The sequence below is a fragment of the Hyla sarda genome, chromosome 8 (assembly GCF_029499605.1).
Source record: "Hyla sarda isolate aHylSar1 chromosome 8, aHylSar1.hap1, whole genome shotgun sequence".
Taxonomy (NCBI): Eukaryota; Metazoa; Chordata; class Amphibia; order Anura; family Hylidae; genus Hyla; species Hyla sarda.
Window position 1 is genome coordinate 117,014,622 of NC_079196.1, and position 22,614 is coordinate 117,037,235.

The window sequence follows — 22,614 nt, forward strand, 5'->3', positions numbered from 1 at the left end:
TTAATCCTCCGTGGGTGAGAATTTGAGTTTGAGAATTGGAGACCAAAATGATGAGTTGCACTGACTGGTTTATGAACGTCTATTCATTTAGCGTTTTAATGACCATGTTTGCACACTGATTGGTGTAAAAAAATAAAATAAAACTAAATAATAATAATCTAGCACACCTGTGCAGGTTTGACATGACATGACAGGTAGCTGTCTTGTGGGTGGTGCTGAATCCTGTTAAATGACATGAGGGTCTCATGCCTATACACAAGGGTGTGTCATTGCTGTTGCTTGACCATGCATTGGTTTCTGTGGTCAGTGAATGATAAAAACAAAATTTACCATCCATTGATGGATGGGAAATCCGCCATGAGGCATTTGTTTTTAGAAACTGCTGCTCACAACCAATGTTGCAATGGAGTGTCTCCATCTGCTGGTGGTATTGGAAAGGCATTAGTGCTATGACAGGGTCTGAAGAAGAAGAAGAAGAAGAAGACGGAAAAAAATATATATAAAAAGAAAAAGAGAGAGAGAGAGAGAGACTGACTTAGTGAGCGAGTGAGTGAGAGAGTGAGAGTGAGTGAGAGTGAATGAGTGAGTGAGTGATTAAGTGAGTGAGTGAGTGAGTGAGAACAAATGAGTTAAAGCAAGTGAGTGAGAGAGATCGAATGAATGAAAGTCTGAATGACAGAAAGAAAAAAGGATGAAGAAAGAAGCATGAAGAAAAAAAAATGTATATGGAGTTGCTGACATGAGTGCAATCTACAAAGCCGTTGAGGCTGATCCTCATGGGAGGATTATTGCACCAGGACCCTTAGCACTTTTAAAATGCCATTCAATGCCACGGGCTAGATGTAAACTGCAGATGACCATGTTGTGGTAGTTACCATGGATACCCAAGTGATGTGTGAGCTAACACATAGGCCCAACAGATTCCAAGAAGGCCAGAATCACCAGCGGCACCACCATCGATTGTCAGGTCACCCGGATTCAGCAAATACCAGAGTCCAAAATGATGCAGGTTTATACTGTTAATTTTCAGTTTATCGTTACAGTTGGTGTTATTCCATGTCGGAAGGGACGCAGCTACAGCCAGTGGGGTAACTAGAGACAGGCAGGCAGCTATGTGCAACAAAGGTAGGCGTGTTGTTTTCATATGCAGATCTGAAATATTGTCTTATATGCAAGAGGAGGAGTGATGGGGGTTCAGGCAAAAGCCAGGCTATGGATTGCATTGTTAAATGCTCCATCAGAGTGCAATGGTCGCCTGTCCTTTTTTTAAGTGATGATGTGGGTTTAGCCTGTGCTGTATGTATGTATGGGTGGCTGACTGCCACCCACCCAGAAAGTGTATGGGAGGCTGGTTGGCTGCCAGCCTTCCTTCCATTCCTATGAGTAATGTGAGTGCTCATGAAGGGGACATGGTTGGGTCCACCCCTTTCCCGGTTATCCCCTCTAGGCCTTTTGGCTTAGATCAAGTGTAAAAAAAGAAAGGATCTTGCGACAGATCGCATCCTGAGGCACGTTTTTTTTTGTGTGAATACTTGCACTTGGGTGACTTGTGAGCACATACTGATACATACGTTCCCTATCTGGGGACCATAAATTAAATGGATTTTTGAGAAAGGGAGCTGATTTGGAAGCTTGCTTCTGTCGCCCTATGCATTGACCCGATGTGGCAGTATCTTCGGGTAGTGAACAGTGCACCACCCCATTCCAGTGTTAAACAAGAAAGATTCTCATTTAATCCTCCGTGGGTGAGAATTTGAGTTTGAGAATTGGAGACCAAAATGATGAGTTGCACTGACTGGTTTATGAACGTCTATTCATTTAGCGTTTTAATGACCATGTTTGCACACTGATTGGTGTAAAAAAATAAAATAAAACTAAATAATAATAATCTAGCACACCTGTGCAGGTTTGACATGACATGACAGGTAGCTGTCTTGTGGGTGGTGCTGAATCCTGTTAAATGACATGAGGGTCTCATGCCTATACACAAGGGTGTGTCATTGCTGTTGCTTGACCATGCATTGGTTTCTGTGGTCAGTGAATGATAAAAACAAAATTTACCATCCATTGATGGATGGGAAATCCGCCATGAGGCATTTGTTTTTAGAAACTGCTGCTCACAACCAATGTTGCAATGGAGTGTCTCCATCTGCTGGTGGTATTGGAAAGGCATTAGTGCTATGACAGGGTCTGAAGAAGAAGAAGAAGAAGAAGAAGAAGACGGAAAAAAATATATATAAAAAGAAAAAGAGAGAGAGAGAGAGAGACTGACTTAGTGAGCGAGTGAGTGAGAGTGAGTGAGAGTGAATGAGTGAGTGAGTGATTGAGTGAGTGAGTGAGTGAGAACAAATGAGTTAAAGCAAGTGAGTGAGAGAGATCGAATGAATGAAAGTCTGAATGACAGAAAGAAAAAAGGATGAAGAAAGAAGCATGAAGAAAAAAAAATGTATATGGAGTTGCTGACATGAGTGCAATCTACAAAGCCGTTGAGGCTGATCCTCATGGGAGGATTATTGCACCAGGACCCTTAGCACTTTTAAAATGCCATTCAATGCCACGGGCTAGATGTAAACTGCAGATGACCATGTTGTGGTAGTTACCATGGATACCCAAGTGATGTGTGAGCTAACACATAGGCCCAACAGATTCCAAGAAGGCCAGAATCACCAGCGGCACCACCATCGATTGTCAGGTCACCCGGATTCAGCAAATACCAGAGTCCAAAATGATGCAGGTTTATACTGTTAATTTTCAGTTTATCGTTACAGTTGGTGTTATTCCATGTCGGAAGGGACGCAGCTACAGCCAGTGGGGTAACTAGAGACAGGCAGGCAGCTATGTGCAACAAAGGTAGGCGTGTTGTTTTCATATGCAGATCTGAAATATTGTCTTATATGCAAGAGGAGGAGTGATGGGGGTTCAGGCAAAAGCCAGGCTATGGATTGCATTGCTAAATGCTCCATCAGAGTGCAATGGTCGCCTGTCCTTTTTTTAAGTGATTATGTGGGTTTAGCCTGTGCTGTATGTATGTATGGGTGGCTGACTGCCACCCACCCAGAAAGTGTATGGGAGGCTGGTTGGCTGCCAGCCTTCCTTCCATTCCTATGAGTAATGTGAGTGCTCATGAAGGGGACATGGTTGGGTCCACCCCTTTCCCGGTTATCCCCTCTAGGCCTTTTGGCTTAGATCAAGTGTAAAAAAAGAAAGGATCTTGCGACAGATCGCATCCTGAGGCACGTTTTTTTTTGTGTGAATACTTGCACTTGGGTGACTTGTGAGCACATACTGATACATACGTTCCCTATCTGGGGACCATAAATTAAATGGATTTTTGAGAAAGGGAGCTGATTTGGAAGCTTGCTTCTGTCGCCCTATGCATTGACCCGATGTGGCAGTATCTTCGGGTAGTGAACAGTGCACCACCCCATTCCAGTGTTAAACAAGAAAGATTCTCATTTAATCCTCCGTGGGTGAGAATTTGAGTTTGAGAATTGGAGACCAAAATGATGAGTTGCACTGACTGGTTTATGAACGTCTATTCATTTAGCGTTTTAATGACCATGTTTGCACACTGATTGGTGTAAAAAAATAAAATAAAACTAAATAATAATAATCTAGCACACCTGTGCAGGTTTGACATGCCATGACAGGTAGCTGTCTTGTGGGTGGTGCTGAATCCTGTTAAATGACATGAGGGTCTCATGCCTATACACAAGGGTGTGTCATTGCTGTTGCTTGACCATGCATTGGTTTCTGTGGTCAGTGAATGATAAAAACAAAATTTACCATCCATTGATGGATGGGAAATCCGCCATGAGGCATTTGTTTTTAGAAACTGCTGCTCACAACCAATGTTGCAATGGAGTGTCTCCATCTGCTGGTGGTATTGGAAAGGCATTAGTGCTATGACAGGGTCTGAAGAAGAAGAAGAAGAAGAAGAAGAAGAAGAAGACGGAAAAAAATATATATAAAAAGAAAAAGAGAGAGAGAGAGAGAGACTGACTTAGTGAGCGAGTGAGTGAGAGAGTGAGAGTGAGTGAAAGTGAATGAGTGAGTGAGTGATTAAGTGAGTGAGTAAGTGAGTGAGAACAAATGAGTTAAAGCAAGTGAGTGAGAGAGATCGAATGAATGAAAGTCTGAATGACAGAAAGAAAAAAGGATGAAGAAAGAAGCATGAAGAAAAAAAAATGTATATGGAGTTGCTGACATGAGTGCAATCTACAAAGCCGTTGAGGCTGATCCTCATGGGAGGATTATTGCACCAGGACCCTTAGCACTTTTAAAATGCCATTCAATGCCACGGGCTAGATGTAAACTGCAGATGACCATGTTGTGGTAGTTACCATGGATACCCAAGTGATGTGTGAGCTAACACATAGGCCCAACAGATTCCAAGAAGGCCAGAATCACCAGCGGCACCACCATCGATTGTCAGGTCACCCGGATTCAGCAAATACCAGAGTCCAAAATGATGCAGGTTTATACTGTTAATTTTCAGTTTATCGTTACAGTTGGTGTTATTCCATGTCGGAAGGGACGCAGCTACAGCCAGTGGGGTAACTAGAGACAGGCAGGCAGCTATGTGCAACAAAGGTAGGCGTGTTGTTTTCATATGCAGATCTGAAATATTGTCTTATATGCAAGAGGAGGAGTGATGGGGGTTCAGGCAAAAGCCAGGCTATGGATTGCATTGCTAAATGCTCCATCAGAGTGCAATGGTCGCCTGTCCTTTTTTTAAGTGATGATGTGGGTTTAGCCTGTGCTGTATGTATGTATGGGTGGCTGACTGCCACCCACCCAGAAAGTGTATGGGAGGCTGGTTGGCTGCCAGCCTTCCTTCCATTCCTATGAGTAATGTGAGTGCTCATGAAGGGGACATGGTTGGGTCCACCCCTTTCCCGGTTATCCCCTCTAGGCCTTTTGGCTTAGATCAAGTGTAAAAAAAGAAAGGATCTTGCGACAGATCGCATCCTGAGGCACGTTTTTTTTTGTGTGAATACTTGCACTTGGGTGACTTGTGAGCACATACTGATACATACGTTCCCTATCTGGGGACCATAAATTAAATGGATTTTTGAGAAAGGGAGCTGATTTGGAAGCTTGCTTCTGTCGCCCTATGCATTGACCCGATGTGGCAGTATCTTCGGGTAGTGAACAGTGCACCACCCCATTCCAGTGTTAAACAAGAAAGATTCTCATTTAATCCTCCGTGGGTGAGAATTTGAGTTTGAGAATTGGAGACCAAAATGATGAGTTGCACTGACTGGTTTATGAACGTCTATTCATTTAGCGTTTTAATGACCATGTTTGCACACTGATTGGTGTAAAAAAATAAAATAAAACTAATTAATAATAATCTAGCACACCTGTGCAGGTTTGACATGCCATGACAGGTAGCTGTCTTGTGGGTGGTGCTGAATCCTGTTAAATGACATGAGGGTCTCATGCCTATACACAAGGGTGTGTCATTGCTGTTGCTTGACCATGCATTGGTTTCTGTGGTCAGTGAATGATAAAAACAAAATTTACCATCCATTGATGGATGGGAAATCCGCCATGAGGCATTTGTTTTTAGAAACTGCTGCTCACAACCAATGTTGCAATGGAGTGTCTCCATCTGCTGGTGGTATTGGAAAGGCATTAGTGCTATGACAGGGTCTGAAGAAGAAGAAGAAGAAGAAGACGGAAAAAAATATATATAAAAAGAAAAAGAGAGAGAGAGAGAGAGACTGACTTAGTGAGCGAGTGAGTGAGAGAGTGAGAGTGAGTGAGAGTGAATGAGTGAGTGATTGAGTGAGTGAGTGAGTGAGTGAGAACAAATGAGTTAAAGCAAGTGAGTGAGAGAGATCGAATGAATGAAAGTCTGAATGACAGAAAGAAAAAAGGATGAAGAAAGAAGCATGAAGAAAAAAAAATGTATATGGAGTTGCTGACATGAGTGCAATCTACAAAGCCGTTGAGGCTGATCCTCATGGGAGGATTATTGCACCAGGACCCTTAGCACTTTTAAAATGCCATTCAATGCCACGGGCTAGATGTAAACTGCAGATGACCATGTTGTGGTAGTTACCATGGATACCCAAGTGATGTGTGAGCTAACACATAGGCCCAACAGATTCCAAGAAGGCCAGAATCACCAGCGGCACCACCATCGATTGTCAGGTCACCCGGATTCAGCAAATACCAGAGTCCAAAATGATGCAGGTTTATACTGTTAATTTTCAGTTTATCGTTACAGTTGGTGTTATTCCATGTCGGAAGGGACGCAGCTACAGCCAGTGGGGTAACTAGAGACAGGCAGGCAGCTATGTGCAACAAAGGTAGGCGTGTTGTTTTCATATGCAGATCTGAAATATTGTCTTATATGCAAGAGGAGGAGTGATGGGGGTTCAGGCAAAAGCCAGGCTATGGATTGCATTGCTAAATGCTCCATCAGAGTGCAATGGTCGCCTGTCCTTTTTTTAAGTGATGATGTGGGTTTAGCCTGTGCTGTATGTATGTATGGGTGGCTGACTGCCACCCACCCAGAAAGTGTATGGGAGGCTGGTTGGCTGCCAGCCTTCCTTCCATTCCTATGAGTAATGTGAGTGCTCATGAAGGGGACATGGTTGGGTCCACCCCTTTCCCGGTTATCCCCTCTAGGCCTTTTGGCTTAGATCAAGTGTAAAAAAAGAAAGGATCTTGCGACAGATCGCATCCTGAGGCACGTTTTTTTTTGTGTGAATACTTGCACTTGGGTGACTTGTGAGCACATACTGATACATACGTTCCCTATCTGGGGACCATAAATTAAATGGATTTTTGAGAAAGGGAGCTGATTTGGAAGCTTGCTTCTGTCGCCCTATGCATTGACCCGATGTGGCAGTATCTTCGGGTAGTGAACAGTGCACCACCCCATTCCAGTGTTAAACAAGAAAGATTCTCATTTAATCCTCCGTGGTTGAGAATTTGAGTTTGAGAATTGGAGACCAAAATGATGAGTTGCACTGACTGGTTTATGAACGTCTATTCATTTAGCGTTTTAATGACCATGTTTGCACACTGATTGGTGTAAAAAAATAAAATAAAACTAAATAATAATAATCTAGCACACCTGTGCAGGTTTGACATGACATGACAGGTAGCTGTCTTGTGGGTGGTGCTGAATCCTGTTAAATGACATGAGGGTCTCATGCCTATACACAAGGGTGTGTCATTGCTGTTGCTTGACCATGCATTGGTTTCTGTGGTCAGTGAATGATAAAAACAAAATTTACCATCCATTGATGGATGGGAAATCCGCCATGAGGCATTTGTTTTTAGAAACTGCTGCTCACAACCAATGTTGCAATGGAGTGTCTCCATCTGCTGGTGGTATTGGAAAGGCATTAGTACTATGACAGGGTCTGAAGAAGAAGAAGAAGAAGACGGAAAAAAATATATATAAAAAGAAAAAGAGAGAGAGAGAGAGAGACTGACTTAGTGAGCGAGTGAGTGAGAGAGTGAGAGTGAGTGAGAGTGAATGAGTGAGTGAGTGATTGAGTGAGTGAGTGAGTGAGTGAGTGAGAACAAATGAGTTAAAGCAAGTGAGTGAGAGAGATCGAATGAATGAAAGTCTGAATGACAGAAAGAAAAAAGGATGAAGAAAGAAGCATGAAGAAAAAAAAATGTATATGGAGTTGCTGACATGAGTGCAATCTACAAAGCCGTTGAGGCTGATCCTCATGGGAGGATTATTGCACCAGGACCCTTAGCACTTTTAAAATGCCATTCAATGCCACGGGCTAGATGTAAACTGCAGATGACCATGTTGTGGTAGTTACCATGGATACCCAAGTGATGTGTGAGCTAACACATAGGCCCAACAGATTCCAAGAAGGCCAGAATCACCAGCGGCACCACCATCGATTGTCAGGTCACCCGGATTCAGCAAATACCAGAGTCCAAAATGATGCAGGTTTATACTGTTAATTTTCAGTTTATCGTTACAGTTGGTGTTATTCCATGTCGGAAGGGACGCAGCTACAGCCAGTGGGGTAACTAGAGACAGGCAGGCAGCTATGTGCAACAAAGGTAGGCGTGTTGTTTTCATATGCAGATCTGAAATATTGTCTTATATGCAAGAGGAGGAGTGATGGGGGTTCAGGCAAAAGCCAGGCTATGGATTGCATTGCTAAATGCTCCATCAGAGTGCAATGGTCGCCTGTCCTTTTTTTAAGTGATGATGTGGGTTTAGCCTGTGCTGTATGTATGTATGGGTGGCTGACTGCCACCCACCCAGAAAGTGTATGGGAGGCTGGTTGGCTGCCAGCCTTCCTTCCATTCCTATGAGTAATGTGAGTGCTCATGAAGGGGACATGGTTGGGTCCACCCCTTTCCCGGTTATCCCCTCTAGGCCTTTTGGCTTAGATCAAGTGTAAAAAAAAGAAAGGATCTTGCGACAGATCGCATCCTGAGGCACGTTTTTTTTTTGTGTGAATACTTGCACTTGGGTGACTTGTGAGCACATACTGATACATATGTTCCCTATCTGGGGACCATAAATTAAATGGATTTTTGAGAAAGGGAGCTGATTTGGAAGCTTGCTTCTGTCGCCCTATGCATTGACCCGATGTGGCAGTATCTTCGGGTAGTGAACAGTGCACCACCCCATTCCAGTGTTAAACAAGAAAGATTCTCATTTAATCCTCCGTGGGTGAGAATTTGAGTTTGAGAATTGGAGACCAAAATGATGAGTTGCACTGACTGGTTTATGAACGTCTATTCATTTAGCGTTTTAATGACCATGTTTGCACACTGATTGGTGTAAAAAAATAAAATAAAACTAAATAATAATAATCTAGCACACCTGTGCAGGTTTGACATGCCATGACAGGTAGCTGTCTTGTGGGTGGTGCTGAATCCTGTTAAATGACATGAGGGTCTCATGCCTATACACAAGGGTGTGTCATTGCTGTTGCTTGACCATGCATTGGTTTCTGTGGTCAGTGAATGATAAAAACAAAATTTACCATCCATTGATGGATGGGAAATCCGCCATGAGGCATTTGTTTTTAGAAACTGCTGCTCACAACCAATGTTGCAATGGAGTGTCTCCATCTGCTGGTGGTATTGGAAAGGCATTAGTGCTATGACAGGGTCTGAAGAAGAAGAAGAAGAAGAAGAAGAAGAAGAAGAAGAAGACGGAAAAAAATATATATAAAAAGAAAAAGAGAGAGAGAGAGAGAGACTGACTTAGTGAGCGAGTGAGTGAGAGAGTGAGAGTGAGTGAGAGTGAATGAGTGAGTGAGTGATTAAGTGAGTGAGTAAGTGAGTGAGAACAAATGAGTTAAAGCAAGTGAGTGAGAGAGATCGAATGAATGAAAGTCTGAATGACAGAAAGAAAAAAGGATGAAGAAAGAAGCATGAAGAAAAAAAAATGTATATGGAGTTGCTGACATGAGTGCAATCTACAAAGCCGTTGAGGCTGATCCTCATGGGAGGATTATTGCACCAGGACCCTTAGCACTTTTAAAATGCCATTCAATGCCACGGGCTAGATGTAAACTGCAGATGACCATGTTGTGGTAGTTACCATGGATACCCAAGTGATGTGTGAGCTAACACATAGGCCCAACAGATTCCAAGAAGGCCAGAATCACCAGCGGCACCACCATCGATTGTCAGGTCACCCGGATTCAGCAAATACCAGAGTCCAAAATGATGCAGGTTTATACTGTTAATTTTCAGTTTATCGTTACAGTTGGTGTTATTCCATGTCGGAAGGGACGCAGCTACAGCCAGTGGGGTAACTAGAGACAGGCAGGCAGCTATGTGCAACAAAGGTAGGCGTGTTGTTTTCATATGCAGATCTGAAATATTGTCTTATATGCAAGAGGAGGAGTGATGGGGGTTCAGGCAAAAGCCAGGCTATGGATTGCATTGCTAAATGCTCCATCAGAGTGCAATGGTCGCCTGTCCTTTTTTTAAGTGATGATGTGGGTTTAGCCTGTGCTGTATGTATGTATGGGTGGCTGACTGCCACCCACCCAGAAAGTGTATGGGAGGCTGGTTGGCTGCCAGCCTTCCTTCCATTCCTATGAGTAATGTGAGTGCTCATGAAGGGGACATGGTTGGGTCCACCCCTTTCCCGGTTATCCCCTCTAGGCCTTTTGGCTTAGATCAAGTGTAAAAAAAGAAAGGATCTTGCGACAGATCGCATCCTGAGGCACGTTTTTTTTTGTGTGAATACTTGCACTTGGGTGACTTGTGAGCACATACTGATACATACGTTCCCTATCTGGGGACCATAAATTAAATGGATTTTTGAGAAAGGGAGCTGATTTGGAAGCTTGCTTCTGTCGCCCTATGCATTGACCCGATGTGGCAGTATCTTCGGGTAGTGAACAGTGCACCACCCCATTCCAGTGTTAAACAAGAAAGATTCTCATTTAATCCTCCGTGGGTGAGAATTTGAGTTTGAGAATTGGAGACCAAAATGATGAGTTGCACTGACTGGTTTATGAACGTCTATTCATTTAGCGTTTTAATGACCATGTTTGCACACTGATTGGTGTAAAAAAATAAAATAAAACTAAATAATAATAATCTAGCACACCTGTGCAGGTTTGACATGCCATGACAGGTAGCTGTCTTGTGGGTGGTGCTGAATCCTGTTAAATGACATGAGGGTCTCATGCCTATACACAAGGGTGTGTCATTGCTGTTGCTTGACCATGCATTGGTTTCTGTGGTCAGTGAATGATAAAAACAAAATTTACCATCCATTGATGGATGGGAAATCCGCCATGAGGCATTTGTTTTTAGAAACTGCTGCTCACAACCAATGTTGCAATGGAGTGTCTCCATCTGCTGGTGGTATTGGAAAGGCATTAGTGCTATGACAGGGTCTGAAGAAGAAGAAGAAGACGGAAAAAAATATATATAAAAAGAAAAAGAGAGAGAGAGAGAGAGACTGACTTAGTGAGCGAGTGAGTGAGAGAGTGAGAGTGAGTGAGAGTGAATGAGTGAGTGATTGAGTGAGTGAGTGAGTGAGTGAGAACAAATGAGTTAAAGCAAGTGAGTGAGAGAGATCGAATGAATGAAAGTCTGAATGACAGAAAGAAAAAAGGATGAAGAAAGAAGCATGAAGAAAAAAAAATGTATATGGAGTTGCTGACATGAGTGCAATCTACAAAGCCGTTGAGGCTGATCCTCATGGGAGGATTATTGCACCAGGACCCTTAGCACTTTTAAAATGCCATTCAATGCCACGGGCTAGATGTAAACTGCAGATGACCATGTTGTGGTAGTTACCATGGATACCCAAGTGATGTGTGAGCTAACACATAGGCCCAACAGATTCCAAGAAGGCCAGAATCACCAGCGGCACCACCATCGATTGTCAGGTCACCCGGATTCAGCAAATACCAGAGTCCAAAATGATGCAGGTTTATACTGTTAATTTTCAGTTTATCGTTACAGTTGGTGTTATTCCATGTCGGAAGGGACGCAGCTACAGCCAGTGGGGTAACTAGAGACAGGCAGGCAGCTATGTGCAACAAAGGTAGGCGTGTTGTTTTCATATGCAGATCTGAAATATTGTCTTATATGCAAGAGGAGGAGTGATGGGGGTTCAGGCAAAAGCCAGGCTATGGATTGCATTGCTAAATGCTCCATCAGAGTGCAATGGTCGCCTGTCCTTTTTTTAAGTGATGATGTGGGTTTAGCCTGTGCTGTATGTATGTATGGGTGGCTGACTGCCACCCACCCAGAAAGTGTATGGGAGGCTGGTTGGCTGCCAGCCTTCCTTCCATTCCTATGAGTAATGTGAGTGCTCATGAAGGGGACATGGTTGGGTCCACCCCTTTCCCGGTTATCCCCTCTAGGCCTTTTGGCTTAGATCAAGTGTAAAAAAAGAAAGGATCTTGCGACAGATCGCATCCTGAGGCACGTTTTTTTTTGTGTGAATACTTGCACTTGGGTGACTTGTGAGCACATACTGATACATATGTTCCCTATCTGGGGACCATAAATTAAATGGATTTTTGAGAAAGGGAGCTGATTTGGAAGCTTGCTTCTGTCGCCCTATGCATTGACCCGATGTGGCAGTATCTTCGGGTAGTGAACAGTGCACCACCCCATTCCAGTGTTAAACAAGAAAGATTCTCATTTAATCCTCCGTGGTTGAGAATTTGAGTTTGAGAATTGGAGACCAAAATGATGAGTTGCACTGACTGGTTTATGAACGTCTATTCATTTAGCGTTTTAATGACCATGTTTGCACACTGATTGGTGTAAAAAAATAAAATAAAACTAAATAATAATAATCTAGCACACCTGTGCAGGTTTGACATGACATGACAGGTAGCTGTCTTGTGGGTGGTGCTGAATCCTGTTAAATGACATGAGGGTCTCATGCCTATACACAAGGGTGTGTCATTGCTGTTGCTTGACCATGCATTGGTTTCTGTGGTCAGTGAATGATAAAAACAAAATTTACCATCCATTGATGGATGGGAAATCCGCCATGAGGCATTTGTTTTTAGAAACTGCTGCTCACAACCAATGTTGCAATGGAGTGTCTCCATCTGCTGGTGGTATTGGAAAGGCATTAGTACTATGACAGGGTCTGAAGAAGAAGAAGAAGAAGACGGAAAAAAATATATATAAAAAGAAAAAGAGAGAGAGAGAGAGAGACTGACTTAGTGAGCGAGTGAGTGAGAGAGTGAGAGTGAGTGAGAGTGAATGAGTGAGTGAGTGATTGAGTGAGTGAGTGAGTGAGTGAGTGAGAACAAATGAGTTAAAGCAAGTGAGTGAGAGAGATCGAATGAATGAAAGTCTGAATGACAGAAAGAAAAAAGGATGAAGAAAGAAGCATGAAGAAAAAAAAATGTATATGGAGTTGCTGACATGAGTGCAATCTACAAAGCCGTTGAGGCTGATCCTCATGGGAGGATTATTGCACCAGGACCCTTAGCACTTTTAAAATGCCATTCAATGCCACGGGCTAGATGTAAACTGCAGATGACCATGTTGTGGTAGTTACCATGGATACCCAAGTGATGTGTGAGCTAACACATAGGCCCAACAGATTCCAAGAAGGCCAGAATCACCAGCGGCACCACCATCGATTGTCAGGTCACCCGGATTCAGCAAATACCAGAGTCCAAAATGATGCAGGTTTATACTGTTAATTTTCAGTTTATCGTTACAGTTGGTGTTATTCCATGTCGGAAGGGACGCAGCTACAGCCAGTGGGGTAACTAGAGACAGGCAGGCAGCTATGTGCAACAAAGGTAGGCGTGTTGTTTTCATATGCAGATCTGAAATATTGTCTTATATGCAAGAGGAGGAGTGATGGGGGTTCAGGCAAAAGCCAGGCTATGGATTGCATTGCTAAATGCTCCATCAGAGTGCAATGGTCGCCTGTCCTTTTTTTAAGTGATGATGTGGGTTTAGCCTGTGCTGTATGTATGTATGGGTGGCTGACTGCCACCCACCCAGAAAGTGTATGGGAGGCTGGTTGGCTGCCAGCCTTCCTTCCATTCCTATGAGTAATGTGAGTGCTCATGAAGGGGACATGGTTGGGTCCACCCCTTTCCCGGTTATCCCCTCTAGGCCTTTTGGCTTAGATCAAGTGTAAAAAAAAGAAAGGATCTTGCGACAGATCGCATCCTGAGGCACGTTTTTTTTTTGTGTGAATACTTGCACTTGGGTGACTTGTGAGCACATACTGATACATATGTTCCCTATCTGGGGACCATAAATTAAATGGATTTTTGAGAAAGGGAGCTGATTTGGAAGCTTGCTTCTGTCGCCCTATGCATTGACCCGATGTGGCAGTATCTTCGGGTAGTGAACAGTGCACCACCCCATTCCAGTGTTAAACAAGAAAGATTCTCATTTAATCCTCCGTGGGTGAGAATTTGAGTTTGAGAATTGGAGACCAAAATGATGAGTTGCACTGACTGGTTTATGAACGTCTATTCATTTAGCGTTTTAATGACCATGTTTGCACACTGATTGGTGTAAAAAAATAAAATGAAACTAAATAATAATAATCTAGCACACCTGTGCAGGTTTGACATGACATGACAGGTAGCTGTCTTGTGGGTGGTGCTGAATCCTGTTAAATGACATGAGGGTCTCATGCCTATACACAAGGGTGTGTCATTGCTGTTGCTTGACCATGCATTGGTTTCTGTGGTCAGTGAATGATAAAAACAAAATTTACCATCCATTGATGGATGGGAAATCCGCCATGAGGCATTTGTTTTTAGAAACTGCTGCTCACAACCAATGTTGCAATGGAGTGTCTCCATCTGCTGGTGGTATTGGAAAGGCATTAGTGCTATGACAGGGTCTGAAGAAGAAGAAGAAGAAGAAGAAGACGGAAAAAAATATATATAAAAAGAAAAAGAGAGAGAGAGAGAGACTGACTTAGTGAGCGAGTGAGTGAGAGAGTGAGAGTGAATGAGTGAGTGAGTGATTGAGTGAGTGAGTGAGTGAGTGAGAACAAATGAGTTAAAGCAAGTGAGTGAGAGAGATCGAATGAATGAAAGTCTGAATGACAGAAAGAAAAAAGGATGAAGAAAGAAGCATGAAGAAAAAATAAATGTATATGGAGTTGCTGACATGAGTGCAATCTACAAAGCCGTTGAGGCTGATCCTCATGGGAGGATTATTGCACCAGGACCCTTAGCACTTTTAAAATGCCATTCAATGCCACGGGCTAGATGTAAACTGCAGATGACCATGTTGTGGTAGTTACCATGGATACCCAAGTGATGTGTGAGCTAACACATAGGCCCAACAGATTCCAAGAAGGCCAGAATCACCAGCGGCACCACCATCGATTGTCAGGTCACCCGGATTCAGCAAATACCAGAGTCCAAAATGATGCAGGTTTATACTGTTAATTTTCAGTTTATCGTTACAGTTGGTGTTATTCCATGTCGGAAGGGACGCAGCTACAGCCAGTGGGGTAACTAGAGACAGGCAGGCAGCTATGTGCAACAAAGGTAGGCGTGTTGTTTTCATATGCAGATCTGAAATATTGTCTTATATGCAAGAGGAGGAGTGATGGGGGTTCAGGCAAAAGCCAGGCTATGGATTGCATTGCTAAATGCTCCATCAGAGTGCAATGGTCGCCTGTCCTTTTTTTAAGTGATGATGTGGGTTTAGCCTGTGCTGTATGTATGTATGGGTGGCTGACTGCCACCCACCCAGAAAGTGTATGGGAGGCTGGTTGGCTGCCAGCCTTCCTTCCATTCCTATGAGTAATGTGAGTGCTCATGAAGGGGACATGGTTGGGTCCACCCCTTTCCCGGTTATCCCCTCTAGGCCTTTTGACTTAGATCAAGTGTAAAAAAAGAAAGGATCTTGCGACAGATCGCATCCTGAGGCACGTTTTTTTTTGTGTGAATACTTGCACTTGGGTGACTTGTGAGCACATACTGATACATACGTTCCCTATCTGGGGACCATAAATTAAATGGATTTTTGAGAAAGGGAGCTGATTTGGAAGCTTGCTTCTGTCGCCCTATGCATTGACCCGATGTGGCAATATCTTCGGGTAGTGAACAGTGCACCACCCCATTCCAGTGTTAAACAAGAAAGATTCTCATTTAATCCTCCGTGGGTGAGAATTTGAGTTTGAGAATTGGAGACCAAAATGATGAGTTGCACTGACTGGTTTATGAACGTCTATTCATTTAGCGTTTTAATGACCATGTTTGCACACTGATTGGTGTAAACAAATAAAATAAAACTAAATAATAATAATCTAGCACACCTGTGCAGGTTTGACATGACATGACAGGTAGCTGTCTTGTGGGTGGTGCTGAATCCTGTTAAATGACATGAGGGTCTCATGCCTATACACAAGGGTGTGTCATTGCTGTTGCTTGACCATGCATTGGTTTCTGTGGTCAGTGAATGATAAAAACAAAATTTACCATCCATTGATGGATGGGAAATCCGCCATGAGGCATTTGTTTTTAGAAACTGCTGCTCACAACCAATGTTGCAATGGAGTGTCTCCATCTGCTGGTGGTATTGGAAAGGCATTAGTGCTATGACAGGGTCTGAAGAAGAAGAAGAAGAAGACGGAAAAAAATATATATAAAAAGAAAAAGAGAGAGAGAGAGAGAGACTGACTTAGTGAGCGAGTGAGTGAGAGAGTGAGAGTGAGTGAGAGTGAATGAGTGAGTGAGTGATTGAGTGAGTGAGTGAGTGAGTGAGAACAAATGAGTTAAAGCAAGTGAGTGAGAGAGATCGAATGAATGAAAGTCTGAATGACAGAAAGAAAAAAGGATGAAGAAAGAAGCATGAAGAAAAAAAAATGTATATGGAGTTGCTGACATGAGTGCAATCTACAAAGCCGTTGAGGCTGATCCTCATGGGAGGATTATTGCACCAGGACCCTTAGCACTTTTAAAATGCCATTCAATGCCACGGGCTAGATGTAAACTGCAGATGACCATGTTGTGGTAGTTACCATGGATACCCAAGTGATGTGTGAGCTAACACATAGGCCCAACAGATTCCAAGAAGGCCAGAATCACCAGCGGCACCACCATCGATTGTCAGGTCACCCGGATTCAGCAAATACCAGAGTCCAAAATGATGCAGGTTTATACTGTTAATTTTCAGTTTATCGTTACAGTTGGTGTTATTCCATGTCGGAAGGGACGCAGCTACAGCCAGTGGGGTAACTAGAGACAGGCAGGCAGCTATGTGCAACAAAGGTAGGCGTGTTGTTTTCATATGCAGATCTGAAATATTGTCTTATATGCAAGAGGAGGAGTGATGGGGGTTCAGGCAAAAGCCAGGCTATGGATTGCATTGCTAAATGCTCCATCAGAGTGCAATGGTCGCCTGTCCTTTTTTTAAGTGATGATGTGGGTTTAGCCTGTGCTGTATGTATGTATGGGTGGCTGACTGCCACCCACCCAGAAAGTGTATGGGAGGCTGGTTGGCTGCCAGCCTTCCTTCCATTCCTATGAGTAATGTGAGTGCTCATGAAGGGGACATGGTTGGGTCCACCCCTTTCCCGGTTATCCCCTCTAGGCCTTTTGGCTTAGATCAAGTGTAAAAAAAGAAAGGATCTTGCGACAGATCGCATCCTGAGGCACGTTTTTTTTTGTGTGAATACTTGCACTTGGGTGACTTGTGAGCACATACTGATACATACGTTCCCTATCTGGGGACCATAAATTAAATGGATTTTTGAGAAAGGGAGCTAATTTGGAAGCTTGCTTCTGTCGCCCTATGCATTGACCCGATGTGGCAATATCTTCGGGTAGTGAACAGTGCACCACCCCATTCCAGTGTTAAACAAGAAAGATTCTCATTTAATCCTCCGTGGGTGAGAATTTGAGTTTGAGAATTGGAGACCAAAATGATGAGTTGCACTGACTGGTTTATGAACGTCTATTCATTTAGCGTTTTAATGACCATGTTTGCACACTGATTGGTGTAAACAAATAAAATAAAACTAAATAATAATAATCTAGCACACCTGTGCAGGTTTGACATGACATGACAGGTAGCTGTCTTGTGGGTGGTGCTGAATCCTGTTAAATGACATGAGGGTCTCATGCCTATACACAAGGGTGTGTCATTGCTGTTGCTTGACCATGCATTGGTTTCTGTGGTCAGTGAATGATAAAAACAAAATTTACCATCCATTGATGGATGGGAAATCCGCCATGAGGCATTTGTTTTTAGAAACTGCTGCTCACAACCAATGTTGCAATGGAGTGTCTCCATCTGCTGGTGGTATTGGAAAGGCATTAGTGCTATGACAGGGTCTGAAGAAGAAGAAGAAGAAGACGGAAAAAAATATATATAAAAAGAAAAAGATAGAGAGAGAGAGACTGACTTAGTGAGCGAGTGAGTGAGAGAGTGAGAGTGAGTGAGAGTGAATGAGTGAGTGAGTGATTGAGTGAGTGAGTGAGTGAGTGAGAACAAATGAGTTAAAGCAAGTGAGTGAGAGAGATCGAATGAATGAAAGTCTGAATGACAGAAAGAAAAAAGGATGAAGAAAGAAGCATGAAGAAAAAAAAATGTATATGGAGTTGCTGACATGAGTGCAATCTACAAAGCCGTTGAGGCTGATCCTCATGGGAGGATTATTGCACCAGGACCCTTAGCACTTTTAAAATGCCATTCAATGCCACGGGCTAGATGTAAACTGCAGATGACCATGTTGTGGTAGTTACCATGGATACCCAAGTGATGTGTGAGCTAACACATAGGCCCAACAGATTCCAAGAAGGCCAGAATCACCAGCGGCACCACCATCGATTGTCAGGTCACCCGGATTCAGCAAATACCAGAGTCCAAAATGATGCAGGTTTATACTGTTAATTTTCAGTTTATCGTTACAGTTGGTGTTATTCCATGTCGGAAGGGACGCAGCTACAGCCAGTGGGGTAACTAGAAACAGGCAGGCAGCTATGTGCAACAAAGGTAGGCGTGTTGTTTTCATATGCAGATCTGAAATATTGTCTTATATGCAAGAGGAGGAGTGATGGGGGTTCAGGCAAAAGCCAGGCTATGGATTGCATTGCTAAATGCTCCATCAGAGTGCAATGGTCGCCTGTCCTTTTTTTAAGTGATGATGTGGGTTTAGCCTGTGCTGTATGTATGTATGGGTGGCTGACTGCCACCCACCCAGAAAGTGTATGGGAGGCTGGTTGGCTGCCAGCCTTCCTTCCATTCCTATGAGTAATGTGAGTGCTCATGAAGGGGACATGGTTGGGTCCACCCCTTTCCCGGTTATCCCCTCTAGGCCTTTTGGCTTAGATCAAGTGTAAAAAAAGAAAGGATCTTGCGACAGATCGCATCCTGAGGCACGTTTTTTTTTGTGTGAATACTTGCACTTGGGTGACTTGTGAGCACATACTGATACATACGTTCCCTATCTGGGGACTATAAATTAAGTGGATTTTTGAGAAAGGGAGCTGATTTGGAAGCTTGCTTCTGTCGTCCTATGCATTGACCCGATGTGGCAGTATCTTCGGGTAGTGAACAGTGCACCACCCCATTCCAGTGTTAAACAAGAAAGATTCTCATTTAATCCTCCGTGGGTGAGAATTTGAGTTTGAGAATTGGAGACCAAAATGATGAGTTGCACTGACTGGTTTATGAACGTCTATTCATTTAGCGTTTTAATGACCATGTTTGCACACTGATTGGTGTAAAAAAATAAAATAAAACTAAATAATAATAATCTAGCACACCTGTGCAGGTTTGACATGACATGACAGGTAGCTGTCTTGTGGGTGGTGCTGAATCCTGTTAAATGACATGAGGGTCTCATGCCTATACACAAGGGTGTGTCATTGCTGTTGCTTGACCATGCATTGGTTTCTGTGGTCAGTGAATGATAAAAACAAAATTTACCATCCATTGATGGATGGGAAATCCGCCATGAGGCATTTGTTTTTAGAAACTGCTGCTCACAACCAATGTTGCAATGGAGTGTCTCCATCTGCTGGTGGTATTGGAAAGGCATTAGTGCTATGACAGGGTCTGAAGAAGAAGAAGAAGAAGACGGAAAAAAATATATATAAAAAGAAAAAGAGAGAGAGAGAGAGAGACTGACTTAGTGAGCGAGTGAGTGAGAGAGTGAGAGTGAGTGAGAGTGAATGAGTGAGTGAGTGATTGAGTGAGTGAGTGAGTGAGTGAGTGATTGAGAACAAATGAGTTAAAGCAAGTGAGTGAGAGAGATCGAATGAATGAAAGTCTGAATGACAGAAAGAAAAAAGGATGAAGAAAGAAGCATGAAGAAAAAAAAAATGTATATGGAGTTGCTGACATGAGTGCAATCTACAAAGCCGTTGAGGCTGATCCTCATGGGAGGATTATTGCACCAGGACCCTTAGCACTTTTAAAATGCCATTCAATGCCACGGGCTAGATGTAAACTGCAGATGACCATGTTGTGGTAGTTACCATGGATACCCAAGTGATGTGTGAGCTAACACATAGGCCCAACAGATTCCAAGAAGGCCAGAATCACCAGCGGCACCACCATCGATTGTCAGGTCACCCGGATTCAGCAAATACCAGAGTCCAAAATGATGCAGGTTTATACTGTTAATTTTCAGTTTATCGTTAGAGTTGGTGTTATTCCATGTCGGAAGGGACGCAGCTACAGCCAGTGGGGTAACTAGAGACAGGCAGGCAGCTATGTGCAACAAAGGTAGGCGTGTTGTTTTCATATGCAGATCTGAAATATTGTCTTATATGCAAGAGGAGGAGTGATGGGGGTTCAGGCAAAAGCCAGGCTATGGATTGCATTGCTAAATGCTCCATCAGAGTGCAATGGTCGTCTGTCCTTTTTTTAAGTGATGATGTGGGTTTAGCCTGTGCTGTATGTATGTATGGGTGGCTGACTGCCACCCACCCAGAAAGTGTATGGGAGGCTGGTTGGCTGCCAGCCTTCCTTCCATTCCTATGAGTAATGTGAGTGCTCATGAAGGGGACATGGTTGGGTCCACCCCTTTCCCGGTTATCCCCTCTAGGCCTTTTGGCTTAGATCAAGTGTAAAAAAAGAAAGGATCTTGCGACAGATCGCATCCTGAGGCACGTTTTTTTTTGTGTGAATACTTGCACTTGGGTGACTTGTGAGCACATACTGATACATACGTTCCCTATCTGGGGACCATAAATTAAATGGATTTTTGAGAAAGGGAGCTGATTTGGAAGCTTGCTTCTGTCGCCCTATGCATTGACCCGATGTGGCAGTATCTTCGGGTAGTGAACAGTGCACCACCCCATTCCAGTGTTAAACAAGAAAGATTCTCATTTAATCCTCCGTGGGTGAGAATTTGAGTTTGAGAATTGGAGACCAAAATGATGAGTTGCACTGACTGGTTTATGAACGATTCATTTAGCGTTTTAATGACCATGTTTGCACACTGATTGGTGTAAAAAAATAAAATAAAACTAAATAATAATAATCTAGCACACCTGTGCAGGTTTGACATGACATGACAGGTAGCTGTCTTGTGGGTGGTGCTGAATCCTGTTAAATGACATGAGGGTCTCATGCCTATACACAAGGGTGTGTCATTGCTGTTGCTTGACCATGCATTGGTTTCTGTGGTCAGTGAATGATAAAAACAAAATTTACCATCCATTGATGGATGGGAAATCCGCCATGAGGCATTTGTTTTTAGAAACTGCTGCTCACAACCAATGTTGCAATGGAGTGTCTCCATCTGCTGGTGGTATTGGAAAGGCATTAGTGCTATGACAGGGTCTGAAGAAGAAGAAGAAGAAGAAGAAGACGGAAAAAAATATATATAAAAAGAAAAAGAGAGAGAGAGAGACTGACTTAGTGAGCGAGTGAGTGAGAGAGTGAGAGTGAGTGAGAGTGAATGAGTGAGTGAGTGATTGAGTGAGTGAGTGAGTGAGAACAAATGAGTTAAAGCAAGTGAGTGAGAGAGATCGAATGAATGAAAGTCTGAATGACAGAAAGAAAAAAGGATGAAGAAAGAAGCATGAAGAAAAAAAAATGTATATGGAGTTGCTGACATGAGTGCAATCTACAAAGCCGTTGAGGCTGATCCTCATGGGAGGATTATTGCACCAGGACCCTTAGCACTTTTAAAATGCCATTCAATGCCACGGGCTAGATGTAAACTGCAGATGACCATGTTGTGGTAGTTACCATGGATACCCAAGTGATGTGTGAGCTAACACATAGGCCCAACAGATTCCAAGAAGGCCAGAATCACCAGCGGCACCACCATCGATTGTCAGGTCACCCGGATTCAGCAAATACCAGAGTCCAAAATGATGCAGGTTTATACTGTTAATTTTCAGTTTATCGTTACAGTTGGTGTTATTCCATGTCGGAAGGGACGCAGCTACAGCCAGTGGGGTAAATAGAGACAGGCAGGCAGCTATGTGCAACAAAGGTAGGCGTGTTGTTTTCATATGCAGATCTGAAATATTGTCTTATATGCAAGAGGAGGAGTGATGGTGGTTCAGGCAAAAGCCAGGCTATGGATTGCATTGCTAAATGCTCCATCAGAGTTCAATGGTCGCCTGTCCTTTTTTTAAGTGATGATGTGGGTTTAGCCTGTGCTGTATGTATGTATGTATGTATGGGTGGCTGACTGCCACCCACCCAGAAAGTGTATGGGAGGCTGGTTGGCTGCCAGCCTTCCTTCCATTCCTATGAGTAATGTGAGTGCTCATGAAGGGGACATGGTTGGGTCCACCCCTTTCCCGGTTATCCCCTCTAGGCCTTTTGGCTTAGATCAAGTGTAAAAAAAGAAAGGATCTTGCGACAGATCGCATCCTGAGGCACGTTTTTTTTGTGTGAATACTTGCACTTGGGTGACTTGTGAGCACATACTGATACATACGTTCCCTATCTGGGGACCATAAATTAAATGGATTTTTGAGAAAGGGAGCTGATTTGGAAGCTTGCTTCTGTCGCCCTATGCATTGACCCGATGTGGCAGTATCTTCGGGTAGTGAACAGTGCACCACCCCATTCCAGTGTTAAACAAGAAAGATTCTCATTTAATCCTCCGTGGGTGAGAATTTGAGTTTGAGAATTGGAGACCAAAATGATGAGTTGCACTGACTGGTTTATGAACGTCTATTCATTTAGCGTTTTAATGACCAT

The 22,614-nt window shown here is 43.3% G+C and overlaps 13 pseudogenes; all 13 read left to right on the top strand.

Moving 5' to 3' along the window:
* The first annotated feature begins 1,436 nt into the window (after window positions 1-1,436).
* LOC130287083 (U2 spliceosomal RNA) lies at window positions 1,437-1,700 on the top strand (annotated as a pseudogene).
* A 1,461-nt stretch (window positions 1,701-3,161) lies between these two features.
* LOC130287086 (U2 spliceosomal RNA) lies at window positions 3,162-3,425 on the top strand (annotated as a pseudogene).
* Window positions 3,426-4,904: 1,479 nt separating this feature from the next.
* Window positions 4,905-5,168, top strand: LOC130287087 (U2 spliceosomal RNA; annotated as a pseudogene).
* Window positions 5,169-6,631: 1,463 nt separating this feature from the next.
* On the top strand, window positions 6,632-6,895 carry LOC130287088 (U2 spliceosomal RNA; annotated as a pseudogene).
* A 1,468-nt stretch (window positions 6,896-8,363) lies between these two features.
* LOC130289186 (U2 spliceosomal RNA) lies at window positions 8,364-8,629 on the top strand (annotated as a pseudogene).
* A 1,485-nt stretch (window positions 8,630-10,114) lies between these two features.
* Window positions 10,115-10,378, top strand: LOC130287089 (U2 spliceosomal RNA; annotated as a pseudogene).
* Window positions 10,379-11,835: 1,457 nt separating this feature from the next.
* LOC130287383 (U2 spliceosomal RNA) lies at window positions 11,836-12,099 on the top strand (annotated as a pseudogene).
* A 1,468-nt stretch (window positions 12,100-13,567) lies between these two features.
* On the top strand, window positions 13,568-13,833 carry LOC130289198 (U2 spliceosomal RNA; annotated as a pseudogene).
* A 1,459-nt stretch (window positions 13,834-15,292) lies between these two features.
* LOC130289902 (U2 spliceosomal RNA) lies at window positions 15,293-15,556 on the top strand (annotated as a pseudogene).
* Window positions 15,557-17,020: 1,464 nt separating this feature from the next.
* LOC130286412 (U2 spliceosomal RNA) lies at window positions 17,021-17,284 on the top strand (annotated as a pseudogene).
* Window positions 17,285-18,746: 1,462 nt separating this feature from the next.
* LOC130289406 (U2 spliceosomal RNA) lies at window positions 18,747-19,010 on the top strand (annotated as a pseudogene).
* A 1,473-nt stretch (window positions 19,011-20,483) lies between these two features.
* Window positions 20,484-20,747, top strand: LOC130287090 (U2 spliceosomal RNA; annotated as a pseudogene).
* A 1,467-nt stretch (window positions 20,748-22,214) lies between these two features.
* Window positions 22,215-22,477, top strand: LOC130288851 (U2 spliceosomal RNA; annotated as a pseudogene).
* Window positions 22,478-22,614: the final 137 nt, after the last annotated feature.